At 42.5% G+C, this 14308-nt stretch overlaps 1 long non-coding RNA gene across 14 annotated transcripts; it reads left to right on the top strand.

Moving 5' to 3' along the window:
* Window positions 1–2067: 2067 nt before the first annotated feature.
* LOC123190745 (uncharacterized) lies at window positions 2068–13948 on the top strand. 14 transcript variants are annotated; one of them, XR_006496546.1, is made up of 19 exons: window positions 2070–2711; window positions 3394–3664; window positions 3907–4121; window positions 4207–4305; window positions 4395–4892; window positions 4975–5125; window positions 6093–6625; window positions 6717–7768; window positions 7958–8081; window positions 8232–8329; window positions 8422–10178; window positions 10876–10972; window positions 11077–11252; window positions 11350–11430; window positions 11565–11689; window positions 11772–11843; window positions 12280–12403; window positions 12850–13037; window positions 13253–13774. It is a non-coding gene; the product is annotated as an uncharacterized lncRNA (long non-coding RNA). The 14 variants fall into 14 exon arrangements; XR_006496539.1 differs by lacking the exon at window positions 11772–11843 and adding an exon at window positions 12555–12672 and having other exon boundaries at window positions 11536–11689; XR_006496541.1 differs by having other exon boundaries at window positions 11536–11689.
* Window positions 13949–14308: the final 360 nt, after the last annotated feature.

Below are 14308 nucleotides of genomic sequence, written 5' to 3'. Positions count from 1 at the left end.
TTCCTAAAGTTTAAAATCCCAAAACTTTGAATTTTCTAGAAGTTCAAACTCTACAAGTTATTTTTTAAAGCCCAAAAGCTTCAAGTTTTAAAAGCTGCAAAATGAATTTTTGAAAGTCGATAACATATTTTTTGAAAGTTTGAAAAAAGGAATTCTTTGAAAAATCAAAAGTGGACAAGATGCCAAATGCAGCTGGTCGGAGTTCGGCCATGCTAGCCTCATCTATCGGCTGCTCGTCAAATGGCTAACCCTATGCAGTAATGAAACTACTGGGGCATAGAGATCACCTGAAGAAAAATTATACGTGCGGTTGAGAGTGCACATTTCAATTCCTTGGAAGGGAGACCACTGCGATGCTTCATGCACTCTTGAAACTACAACGCACACTAGGCAATCTGGACCATTTCAATGAAATAAAATAATAGCAAGACACGGTGGGATATATTTGCAGAATTGCACACACATAAAACAGAACAAACAACAAGAAGACGAAACAACATGCTGGCACACACACCAACATGTTGGACAACAATGTATGCATACTCAAATGCTCATGTCATTTTCCACCTACAATAGAAATGGAGAAATTCTCTTATTACATGGACTACCATGGACCCCTTCCTTCCTATATCGTGTTTTGCTAATTAAATCCCTCTATCTTTGCTCCTCTGTTTGTTTCTTGTGTAGGGTCTGCTTTTGCTACTTAATTAGCCGTAGCTTTCTTATTTGTTTGTTTGGTCTTCGTGGAACACTTCTCTACTGAAATGTTGATTTGTTCTTTTAATCTGTTTCTTTTATACATGAACAATAGGATAATATCAATTGTGACATTTCGAAAGGAGAGCCACCAATAAATTAGCTTTTTTAGGTGCACTAGCCTCCAATTTACTGACTAATAAGTCGTGATATTGACACCTTTTAACAATAACAATAGTAATACATCAAGCATCTTCCGAGTACCACAAATCTTCGAACCCTAATTCGATTCATAGAACAAGAAACAAAGCAGGTTTTTTTATTGTGAAATGTATGAGGATGATATTGTTCGCAATTTTCAAATCAGGTACGCTATCCATAGCTGGATCTGTCATTTTAGTTTATCAAGTTGTGGATCGAGGTTTGATTTAAAAGTGTGTGTCCAGATCGCCTAAACAAAGATGTATGATATATATGCTACTTGCATGTCATGCTTTTTTTCTTCTTCACAATTTTAAAAGGCGAACGCTACACCCACCTTTGGTATACGATCGTTGGCCCAGTTGGTACGTTGCCTGTTCCATTGATTAATTCTGATTAGCGCTCAAGTTGCAATATTTGGTAGTAGTATATATCAAAACCGTTTTCCAACCTGTCACCCAACTAGTGAAATATAGTTCTGGAACCCATACTTTGCATTCATTGCTCACTAATCAGCTCATCGACAATTTTTTATTTTGCTGACTGAGCTAGCTCAGTTCAGTTTTTTCTGGGGAGTTCAGCTAATTAGACATCGCACACGTCTTGACCCACCACGCGCTACAGCATACGGTCATGGATACCGTGTGTAGTACTCCCTCCGTCCGAAAATACTTGTCATCAAAGTGAATAAAAGAGGATGTATTTAGACGTGTTTTAGTTCTATATACATCTTTTTTTGTCCATTTTGATGACATGTATTTCCGGACGGAGGGAGTAGTACGTACTACCTCTGTCCGAATTTGTTAGCCCCCCTCTTAGTTTGGGCTAAAGTTTGACCCAAAAAATTAACTAATAAAATGCAAACTACTCCCATATTTAGTATAAAGTTGGGTCATCTATTTTAGAACGGAGGGAGTATATGCCACAAAAATTATACTTTTGAAAACCTCTTTCAAATACAAATCCAATAATATAATTTTTCTATCATATAATTTATATTTTGTTAGTTTATAGAAGGTTAAAGTTTGACCAAAAATACAAGGGGGCAATAAACCCGCACGGAGGAAGTACATGCTTGGAAATCCAAAACAATAAGGTGTGCATAAGGAAGCTTCCTCACGATGTCCACATCATCACACATACTGTTGAGGACGGCCAATAGCGAGAGAGGTTCCTGTCCAGAGCTGTGCAGTCAGATGTGTATTGGGCAGAAAAAAAAAATAAAGGTAGCCTATCCTCTCGTTGCTTTCGCTCGCCTTTCTCTCGAGCGCTCTCTCTCTCTCTCTCTCTCTCGATCCTCTCTCCACCTCTCGGCCGCCGGCCTTCCGGCCATTGTCGGCGGTCTCCGGCTCCGCCCAACACTCCCTCGTGTTATCCTTCATCCGACCTATCTGCTCCGCCAACTCGATTCGACGCTCGCCTCCTTCTCTTGCGCTCGTGGCTAACCCTAGCCGCCACTATCGCCGGCGCACGGTGCCGTCTTGGACGCCGGCGCGACTCCGACGCCTCCTTGCACTCCTCCTCGATGCCTCCTGCCCGCTCTCCCGTGTCACCGAGGCCGTCAAGCGCGAGGGCATGCACTCCCGGTGGCAGCGATGATTTCCGATCTGCGCCATCTTCAAGGGCGCGGAGCAACGGAGGTCGGCTCCTTCTTCTCCCCGGTCACGCGTCGGGAGAGGAGTCAGCCCCCTTGTGTTTCTGCGCCAAGGTCAGCAACGGGGACGCTCGTTGACCGTCCTCTTCTTCGCCATGGCCTGTCGAGGCCGGCAAGGAGGTCTCCAGCATGCTCGAGGCCGCCGCCCCCGAGCTCAAAGGTCCGGCCCTGATCGCCTTCACCCAACTTTTCTATCTCCTGTAACCTGCTCGATCTTTTACCCCAAATGCGGTTGAATCCCCTTTTTCTGTTTGTGGGAAAACTGCAAGATTTGGGCGTAAAGCTGGTGCGAGACATGAGTGGATTTCACAAGTGTCCATCGGTGAAAAGCATTGTGTCATTAGATGGATTTGGTTTGGATATACTACTCTTTTAATACCCATGGTGGTATGGAATTTTTAGATGGTACTGTTCTTTGTTTAGGGCTCGCACGTGCCCGTGGAGATTAGGCAAAGCAGAATCTCTTAAAAAAGTGGCTTTGAATATTCTCCACTGATGTAATATCCGCACACGGTCAATTTGTTATCACACATTTGTAACTTTGCAGTCATGTCCAGACCCAATTTTTTGTAGCGCTTTTGATGCTACCACTTGTGGTTCTTGATTGCAAAGGTGGGCAGGTGGTCCTTTTGGGGTGCAAATGACTAAAGGCTCTTGCTTCATGATGAACACCATGAATCTGCACTTTTTAGTTCTGGTAGAACTTAGAACAGCACACTACAAGGACTGGCTTTTGATTGATATATCCATACACTGCAGAGTACAGACTACAGATTAGGTGTTGGTGTTGATTGACACTGCAGACTACAAAGAAACTTAGTGATATTTCTGTCTTGATGCAGAGAACTCGTTGAAGATAATCCATGCCACCGCGTGGCTTCGATCTCCATCATCTGCGTCGTTCTCGTCCTATTGGAGCGAGCTGGGACCAAGCTCGAACAGTTTGTCGTGGAAAGAGAAGAGTGAGACTAATAAGATGGATATATTCAATGACAACGGTGGGATGAAGTCAGGAAGTCACTCAATCTGGATGTGCGAGCCATTATAAGTGTAGCTGTTTTCATTGGCCGAAGTACCATCATGCCTGATATGCATGGCTCTTGGCCACTGCAGGTACGCGTGCTTTCCCTCTCCATGCACTGCTGTTGGAAACATGTGCGATTAATGTGAAGCACTTTAACTAAGGCAGAAAAGGAGGTTGTACTTGGAACAATCACTGAAAAACCGAAAAAACTTAGGCACAGAGTAAAATGGATCGGAGGGAGTATGTTCAACTATATTCAGTATGTCCTAACTAGCAATTTATTAAATTGCTTCTTTCTTATATGTTTTCTTTTCCACAATGCGTTCTTCAGGACAATGCTTATTGACAAATTTTTGCTTTGGGAAACATTTCCATTATGCTGCCTGAGATGGATTCTTCATTATGCTGTCTTTGAATTCCCACCAAATTCAGTCGCAGAAGCTCAAATGCGAAGGACGTCAAACTTCCTGGTTACATTGCAAAGTTTAGTTACTGTTTGGTCCAAGAAAGAGTTTGTTTAGTCATATTCAGTGGAGCAACAAGCTTGTATCCTTCGATGCACTTAAAACTATATTGTTCATTTCTCAATGCAAGTTATCATTTGGCATTGTTTTCCTTAATCAGTATGTAGATATCGCTGCAGCAATAGGGTTATGTTTGGAGAACATGTCAAAAGAAGAATTAGAAATGAATAGAGATGTATTAAATTATATTCTTCAAGGAGTAAGCTGTAAGTACTTATCTTCCCTTGTGTTTGTTTACCAGGATACGGTAAGCACAATCATAATATCTACTCACCGAATATTGTTTTGACTATAGGTAGGTTAGAGAGCCCAATTGATTTAGTCCGGAAGATGGCAAGTGCTGTTGCATTGACATTTTCTAAAGTCGTTGATCCAAAAAATCCTCTTTACCTTGATGATGACTGTTAGAATGTTGACTGGGAGTTCGGGGTTCTCTCTCCAAAGGAGATCACAGCTCCTTCGCATGATGTAGAGTTTGGAAGCAAATCAAAACCATCCATGTAAGAACTGGAAACATGCTGGTGACAAAAAGGGAAAGACTATCAAGCATGATATTTCAGATAACAGAGTAAAAATCGTAGAGATCAAGTCAAAACTAGATTCTGATGAAATGTCTGGCGCTGCTATAAATCTTGAGGAACACTATGACAAGGAAAGCATTAACATTGATGCTTCCAGTGATTCATCCCTGGAGCGGTATGATCTGTCAGATGATGATACTGATTTGCAGAAGAATTTCACACATCTAAGTGATCTTGCAGCTGCACTGCGAAAACCTGACGATCTAGATGGTGTAAGTTTCCATTTAGTGTTTTGAATACCTTCCAGAAAAAACTACTACATGATCCTGACCTTTCTTTCTTTTGTCTTCACAGGGTTGAAAGCGCTCTTAGTTCTACCGAAAAGCTTGTGAGAGCATCACCTGATGAGATGCCACTGCTCGGGTGATCTTGTTCAAGCACTGGTACATGTTTGTTATTCTGATGTCGCGATGGAAGGCGACATAAGGCATTAGTCGCTTTGCTGGTAACCATCCCATTTGAATCATTAGATGTTCTTACCAAATTGCTATATTTTATATTTTAGACGGTACAAACTAGAAAGTGTACCTTAAAGAATACTTATGTAGCATACCATGCCTGAACGTATGATTAAGTGGTTCATGGATCTATGCAGCTACCTATATCATGATGTGATGAGCCTGCTATAAACATTGATCTGCTTATTTTTTTTTGTTTACCAGATGATAAAAGCTTTCAAACAATTTTGGAGGGAATTTGCTCTTAATTATAGTTAAAAATGTTTAATCTTAGTTGCCTAATAGGCCTTTGCACGTGTTCACTTCTATCAGAAGCATCACATGTTTACTTCTATCAGAAGTAGCACATATTTTATGGAGATAAGCCTACTTTCTTTGTGATGCTCATCTCAGTCCTATAAGGAAAGCCAATAAATAAATACATGAGCACATAAAGGGCCCCCAAAAGCTGCAGACCATAAGAGGAAAAAAAAGTCACACGTAGGTTTAGGGAGATTGTATGCCTGGGAGAAGAAACTGAATGAATAAGTTAAGGTGGGTTATTTATATCTGCTGGAGTCATTTGATCTTTCCTGTGATTGCATACATATGCAAAGAATACTTCATATCTTTCTTAGCAAGTTGTTGTTGATCTATCCATGGTTAAGACAACTAATTATTTGAAAAATACTAACACTACCTTGAAATTAAAATGCATCTTGTATTTGGGTTGTGTGTCCTTACTAATAAGGCTATGGTTAAGGTCTTGACAAGATCATACTACCGATAGTGCTATCTGTGATTTTTAAGCTCATAAAAGCAATGTGGTTAATTTTCAATGCATTATGATCATTTTCTGTAGTCTCTTGTGCACAAGCATTTGTGTGTTCATGGTTTCCTAGCATATTATAAGAGCATGTCTCTGTTGTATTGTGTATTATATAATTATATTAAAAACGATTTGGTTCTGTACAGGCCATAGATAAAATTCGACAAGAGAAGAAATGTGTGCAGCAGAGGAACCAAGATGCCAAAGGTTCAAAGCGGTGTTGTGCTGAAAAAACCAGGACAATGTAAGAGGCTTAGCTTTGTGAGAGTAATCCCAGGATCTGTGTTGGCAATGTCCTTTACTGGTGGTCTAAGAGTTTGAGACCCAATAGAATTTTTTTGGATTTGGCGAGGTTCACGGATGATATAATTGAGTTACATTTGAATAGTCAGAGCTTATATGTGATCCAGGGACCTCCTGGTCTAAATGGATTCCTAATGCATCAGATAATCCAAGCGGTGTTCATAAGGAAGAGGCTCTGTCGAGTTGCGGCAGTCTTCTCGTTAGCACGAGAACGACCACAAGTCATTCCATGACCGTGGATGCGAGTTCCTACAAGAAACCCATTCTCGGTGCCCTGTGACTGGGTTTCTCTACGAGCAGTATAATCGATATCCGATAGAATACAAAAATTACGGGACGAGGAGCTGCAACCGCAGCTTGCTGAGCTATTGCATGGGTAAGTTGATCTCTGTTTCGTGTGTAGAATTGATGATTGATGTAGTTTCACTGAATCAAAATACTGATTCCTTTTCCCTTCTCCATGACAGCTTTGCAAGAACTAGGAAGCTAACGGGAGAGTCTCATGAATCAAGTGACAGATAACGTTTGAGGCAAATTCCTTCACCTGCCCTGCTGATGGGAAATTCTGCAATGATGCCCAGCGGCACGCCACTCTCAAGCTAGAGGTCAAGCTTAGGAACTGTAGGTCCTGCTTCGTGAGCTACGTCAGCGCTCAGAAAGCATACATCGAAACCCTTGATGGCTGATTGTCCAAGTTCATCCTGACGGACACCATTCGTTACTCCCGGGGGATCTCCTCGATCGCGCTCGACAGGGCCGGCGCTCTGCCCCTGGCGGTGATAACGAGTGGTACACCATGTTGTCGACAACCGGATCCTCCTCAACACTGACTCCGGCATAGGTATTCCTATGCTCTGCTCTGCTCTCTCTCTCTCTCTCTCTAATGCCACTGGGCCGTGTTACTGTCCACTCGACGTATAACTGATGCTTCAAATGTTAGGCATGATATAAGTAAATCCTGTTTCCTTTGAAGAGATAGATTTTCACATGAAGGATGGCATTACGGCAGTAGGAACACTCTCTTGTGTTGTTTGATGTAACATGTCGGGTTTCCACTGGCATTATACATATTTGGGGCTGGCGAGCAAATTTATGGTGAACAATTTTTGTATACACCTTTACCCAGCTAGCAAAAAAATAATCTTTTCCATTTAGTATTCCTATGTCAACACAACCATGAGTGTAACTTCTTTTGGAAATGATGTTATTTACTACAATGCTACCCTCCCATCTCCTCGGATTGGAGGGTTAAACAGAAAATTTGCAAGAGAATGGTACACCATGACGATGTACACTGAATTGAAGATCCCCAGAAAGTGGAAATCCGCCCGCTTCCAACTGATGATAAAATTCTTGCAATTGAGTATCAAATTGATGGTAGTAAGCTCCAAGAAGAAGAGGTGCATTGTGCTCATCAGCCTGAGAAAAGTGTAACATCCAACCACAATCTAGAAAATAGGCATACAAATTCGAAGAGGAAACCGAAAGATGAAGATGCAACAATACTTGAGAGCTCAAGGTATCCTCTTTGTTATTATATTTTTTTCATCATTTCACACATCGATATTTTGCTTCTTGATATGTTTATTGGATTGTGCAAGAACAAGGGTTTCAATATATGCAAAAAAAAATCGACAACAGTACATGCGACAAATGGTGCTATCCGTGTTCACTGCAATTTCCTAATCCTAGAGAAATACCTTACCAGGGTTGAGTGCCCAACATACCCAAAGATGGCACCCGATACGCGCCCGTAGCCAGAACCAACGAAGTTGCAGTACAAGAAGCTGGGAGATTCAGATCTCCTTATCGTCGAGATAACTCTTGGAACAGTATGTGTAGAGCTGAACCATCATGTTTATGTTGTTGCTGTTGGTCGATTTTTTTACATCTTAGTTTAATTTTACTTATTTTAGATGATCTTACTGTTGTTGCTGTTGGTCGATTTTTTTACATCTTAGTTTAATTTTTACTTCTTTTAGATGATCTTTGGAGAACAAAGCACAGATATGGAATCACATGATATGCCCTCTTATTCTTTTGGTCAGGGCATCAACATACTCGACGCCGTAGAAATTGTGTACACATTCCTTCCTTTCCCTTCGAGCACCGTCTTATTTTCTGAAGTTGATCCCAGTTTTAATTGAAATACTCCACTTCTTTGCTTTTTAGTACCCAATCCAACCCAAGAAGAAGACTCAAGGGAGGACTGATCTATATGTAGGCAGGTAGACGAAATCCAAGATAAAGTACCCTAAACCGACCTTATTTGTTTACAGTTTCCGCGTCCATTTGTACTTCCCTGATTTCCACTTCACATGCTTCCGAATCCATTTGTAGTTCCCTGCCCACTATGTTTCCGACCAGATAATTTTGGCCACCAAAATTTATGGTTATTTAGATCGCAATTTTCTTTGGGATAATACAAAAAAGGTGTGTGTTGATGCTCCCAATATAAAGAGTCAGACTTTTCTCATAAAAAATCAGGGAGATAAAATTTCTTTTGGAATGTTACCAGTTTGGCTTGCTTTTGTACTGAACCAAGATGAAGATGAATCAAGATGGATGATGTTTACCAAACTGAAGCTTCAAATATGAGGCTTGATGATCGTGTTTGTGTTGTGTGACGTTACAATGCTGGGTTCTTAGATGTTATGAAGTTTCAAAGTGTTCTACTGCTACCTATTTCCTACTCGCTCCGTTTCTTTTGTAAGGCATATTTTGATTTGTTCAGATAATACTTTGAATAATAATTCAGAAAGTATGTTATGAACATATTCTAAAAAATAGTCTTGGTGTAAATTGCAAATTGGTTTCCATCTAATGGCAGCTCTCCCTCCCTTTTTCATCCATCTTTTTGTAGATGGCAGGGTAATGTATCATACATTCACACTGGAATTGATTCTGTTCAAAGTGTATTCACTTTTTTCTTTCTTTCTTATTGATCCATCAAGGAATGGCTGTAATGAATATTTTATATCTCTACATCCAAGAGAGCAAAGAGATCCTAATGTTTTAGTGTATGTCCATATTAATGTATGAGGTGAGACTGAGGATCAAATATGGCAGCCGAATATGCGGAGACAAGATAAGTGCGCAAAGGCCCGCCTCAGGAGGCGCCACAAGGTGGCGCCCCAATCTCTAGTACAACCCAATAACGGTGGCGCAAAGAGCGCATCCTGGCGACGTCCACGTCGGATTAGCTAGAAGACAAAGAGGTTTACTTCGACAAGAAAGAGAGAGAGGGATTGACCAGCGATGAGAGAAAGGGATTGGCCCCCAGTCCCCATTCCCCGATTCTTCTCCCTCTCCCTTGTCGCCGCCGCCGCCATCGGCGACCTCCCTGCAGCCGCCGCCATCAGCCACGCCCTCCCCAACGGCTGACTCTCCCACCCTTTTTCTCCTCACCATCAACGACCTCTCCTCCCCCTCGCACCAGATCGAGCAACATGTCGGGCAGGGCAGAGCGGAGCAGAGATGGGAGGAGACGGGCAGACGGCGGCGGCGGCGTCCTCCTCGCCCATCGGCGCGCAACACCTGTCAGAGCCCCGTCGGCTCCGTCGATCTGCCAGACCTAGGTCGCCGGTGTGGCTGCTGTCTCAGGCGAGAAGAGGAGTGGTCGCGTTAAGACACGGGGAGGGGGAGCAGCCAACCGTGCTCAAGGCCGTCCGTGGCGGCTGCAAATCGAGGCGGCGGCTACAAATTGAAGGTCAGTGCACGGCGGCCCTCTCTCCTTCTCATCCCCTCTCGCTCGAGAGAAAGTTGCGGACATATTGGCGGTGGCCTGTCCGCGGCGTCGTCCTCAGCCAGAGAAGGGGAGAGGAGGGAGAGGGAGATGGTGAGTCCACGGAGAAGCGCCACCGGGAGCAGATCCGGCCATCGGCGGCAAGAAAGGCCACGCCCCCCTCTACCTCCGTACCGTCACCCAGGTACTCATCCATCTTCCTTCTCTACCTGCTAATGGTTGTTTAAGTGTGTCTCATATACGTGTGTTCTGGTGTCATGTGGTATTAGGTTCAGGCATAGCATACTGATGCAATTGAGGTGCATCCGCTGGTGCCGAACAAACAACATAAAAGCCATCTTCAGCACCAAACCATCTATGCATCGATTGGTTAATTATCAAGTGGTCTTTGTTCTATCAGTTTATTTGTTGTTAGTCTAACATTTAGTGAAGTGCCAAGACTGATTATTAATTATTAATTAGCAACGAAAAACTCCATGTTTATATGTATACTTTTTTATGATTGACACCAACATGTTTGTTTGCGTCAAATTCAGCATGATTTTCTTACTGGCAAGTCTCCATCTTCTTCAAACTATATAACACAATCAGATCTTTACTTTCAACATTCACCCAACTGGACACTGTTATTTCTATTGCAAAAAAGAAAGGATTTTGTCGTGGAATGTTCCAGTCAATTGTTGAAATGTACTGAAGAATATTTTGTTATCGACACTCCCTTTTCCTATGTAGTAGACGCCTCTAGTAATTGTGGCACACAGCTGCATATTACTCATGCAACTAGAAGTTCATTTGTGTGATAATGTTTGCTTATGTTTACATGCCCAGTTGACAAATATTCCAAAACTTATATAGGGTGTTACTTTTCCTTGGTTGCTCAGTGACTGAATGAACTGGTGCGTTCTACTATGGCTGGAAGTAGGCAAGGTGGACTAATCGCGGGAGCTTCGGCTGCAATGATGTTTGCTGGATTGAATGGTAACGATTTCATTCTCATATCCATCAGAATGGTAGTATTTTTCCGGAGTTATGTATTAGAACTACATTCCTGATGTGGCCTGGCTCTGTTGCTTGTTTTCCAGGTTACTTGGAAAGTACTGGTCAAATCATGGAAGTCTCGAAGAAGATACTAAAAGAGTAAAAAACTGTTTGAATATCGTGCTTGAAAGGTTTCTAAAAAGTACACACCGATCTGTATAAGGACTGACGCTAGCAGGGGTTTGCCGAGCATTTTCCAAATAAAAATGTTTCTATACAAGTAATATGTGTCCTTCTCGTAAATGTGCTGCAACTGGATCCTTACAATTCTCTATTTTTTCAGTTGTACTAACAGTAGTTGTTTGTGCAAAATGAAGGCCTTTGTGATGCGGGTTGAGGAGGAAGATGACTCGGAAGAGGAAGATCACAGATCATGAGCTATACAATACTAATCCATGGTTGGTTCACATCATCCTCTTTGTTTTTTTATGCTCTTATTTTCAGATTTCCCCCCATGTATGGTTGCTTCCCTAGTGATCCTGTTTGTTGTGGTTGGTGCTTAGGGTTTGCTCCTACTCCCCTCTTCCACCAGATTTTCCCCAGTGAATCATGTAATGGAGGACCAGTGCTTCATCGAGTCCATCCCGCCCCTTGGCACTGCCATTGGCGTCTTCAACAACCTCGCTGAGTACGACGTAGCATGCTTCGACGCATAAAGTAATTTGTGCCATCATCTTTGCCATCTATTTATGTTTAGGACTGTGACATGTTACTACTAACTGATTATGCATGTTGTTAGTATATGATCTGTACAAGATCAACGCCTAAAAGGGTGTCTACATCGCAGTTGAGTTGGATACCTGAAGCTCGAGTATGTTTAAGTTCTTTCCTGTGCAGTTTCTTACTGTTGCAGTAGCACCGGAGCCTTTCTTAGTAGTGCCTAACATTTGATTGATGTGCGTGCATAAAACTTGAACTTTTGGGATTGATGCCGACATACCGTAAGTTTGTCTGTTGGGTAATTTTTCTCTTAGACACTAAACTGTTCAGTATAGGTTTTAAACAACTACATCTTTGAATAGCAGTAGCTCCTCACAATTTTTGTTTATTTAACCGAGTATTTGGAGCCAAGATACAGTTTGCCTTCCTGTAAGTTAATGTTGATTACTATTTCTCTGCCTCAAGTGGGTAGTCTTGTCTTTTCCTAGCCAGTGTATTGCTTCTTTTGAATGACTCACTGTAAATAGTACTCCCTCCGTCCCAAAATGTTTTTTGAACTAATCCATTGATCCTCTGTTTCATTTCAGGGATTAGGGTGCCGACACATCGTCGCCAGCCGCAGGGTTGTGACACCTTGCTAGGTGCTCGCCGTGTCCTACATCTCTGTAGGAACACGCCAGGCAGGAGCTCAGGCCCATATCCTTGCTCAAGGTTGTCCTCATTCCTACTTGGAATTAATGATAATTGAACATGGAAACTGAGGAACGTTAGAGCAGCACAAATCTTCATAAAGAAAAGCAATCTTAATTTAGGCATGGATATTGATCTACAAATTTGAGGTAGAAAATGTTTATTTTGCTAGGTACTTACTCGCAAGTGTTCTACAAATTCAGTGAATAAAAAAATGTAGATCAAACATGAGATCCTACTGACAGACATCACCAATTATATTGAACAAAATGGCATCCTTTTGTGGGCAGGTAAAAGAGCAGCCCTATTTTTGGTAAAGCTTGCTTGTCTTTCAGTATTTTTGGTTACATTGTGTGCTTCCAGTTCCTCTGCATTTGCTCTGATTTTGATCTTCATATTGCCTCTGTATCAAAATACCCTCTCGATCTCAAGATGTGTTGATTTGATTGGGCTGCTGTTCGATTCAGTGCTTCCGAGTGAGGAAGACTGCGAGGGGTTGGACATGCAATGGCCTAGCGGAGTCGTCCGCGGCGCGCGGCCGCCGGTATGGAGGCCCAGGCTCGGGCTTAACTCAGCAAGCTTTGGTGCTTATTTATTAATAATCATGGGTTCTGACCATGTCAGTAGCGTCCCCTTGTCGTCGACGGCGGCTCAGGTAATTGATCTATATATCACAAGTGATTAAGCTGGTCTTACATGAGCTTGCAGTATACGAAATCTGATTTTTTTTCATCATGTTCTGTACTAAATAGGAGGACCTAAGATGTATTGTATGCATTAACTGGATTAATTAATGGCAAATAAAGGATTTATTGAAGTCAAGTTACTAAATATTCATGATGGTATCTTTTTCCCTGAACTTCTTATCAGGATCAACTGGGAGTTGAATACTTAAGTGGTTCAGGAAAGCTTCAAATGCAATAGTGGCAAACATCTCCATTGATGCTACAAAGCATCTCGATGATTTTGAAGCGAATCTCCATGTTAATTAGGGAGGCCACTACACCACGTTTTTACAAATAATTAAAACCTAAGCTTGCATCTTTGGAACTTGGCTGAGTTGTATATCCACTCGATGAGGCAATTATGATAGGAGCAAAGCGGTGTTGTGAATTCAATAGAAAATGACGCAAGCAACTATATATGTCAATGCAATAACAAAGTTAAGTCGGTGCAAAAAGAATAGGATGTGAGAGCAATTAAAAAGACAAGTTACAATGGAAGTGAGCGAGCCATAAATTGAGCCATTTTTTATGAATACAAATGGAGATTATGCAATCAAAATTATTGAGGCGGAAATCTTATCATGTCGTGGCGAGGAAAAGCTAAATAAGCAGTTGATGCCTCAAAAAATACCCATACAAGATAGTTTAATGGTTAATTACGTACCTAATATGTTCGCTTAAATATGATGTAAGACATGATGATGACTGTCAAATTGACATTTGATACAGTAGGAAATGATGATTTCTTTCTACCCCTTGATAGGGAAATCGAGGAAGGGGGCGAGTCCGTCCCACGGTGTCGCTGTCGGGGAGAACTAAGAGCATTACTAGTAGTACCCCTAAACCCTCAAACCCTCAGAAATAACCGCTTTTTTACGGGTTGACACGAAAAAATTGCAAAGAATAGAACCCATTAACCCTTAAACCTTCAAATTTTTTAGAGGCTCAACCCCTATTCTCCTTCCCAGCCTGTAGAAACAGGGGTTGGCAGCCCAACCCCTCCCCGACCCGGTTCCCTCGCCAGTTTCGCGCGGGAGGGAGTTTTCAGCTCCCCCTCCCCCGATCCGGCCGCCCTCCCGCCGCGCCGCGCCCCGGCGCTCCATCCTCGGCCGCCCCTCCGCCTCCCCGCCCCGTCGCGCACCGTCCCGTCGCCTCCCCGCCCCGGCCGCCCCTCCTCCTCCCCGCCCCGACGTCCCCTCCT

Source organism: Triticum aestivum, chromosome 2A (genome assembly GCF_018294505.1).
Source record: "Triticum aestivum cultivar Chinese Spring chromosome 2A, IWGSC CS RefSeq v2.1, whole genome shotgun sequence".
NCBI classification, from domain to species: Eukaryota; Viridiplantae; Streptophyta; class Magnoliopsida; order Poales; family Poaceae; genus Triticum; species Triticum aestivum.
This window is presented reverse-complemented; position numbering and strand designations above follow the sequence as displayed.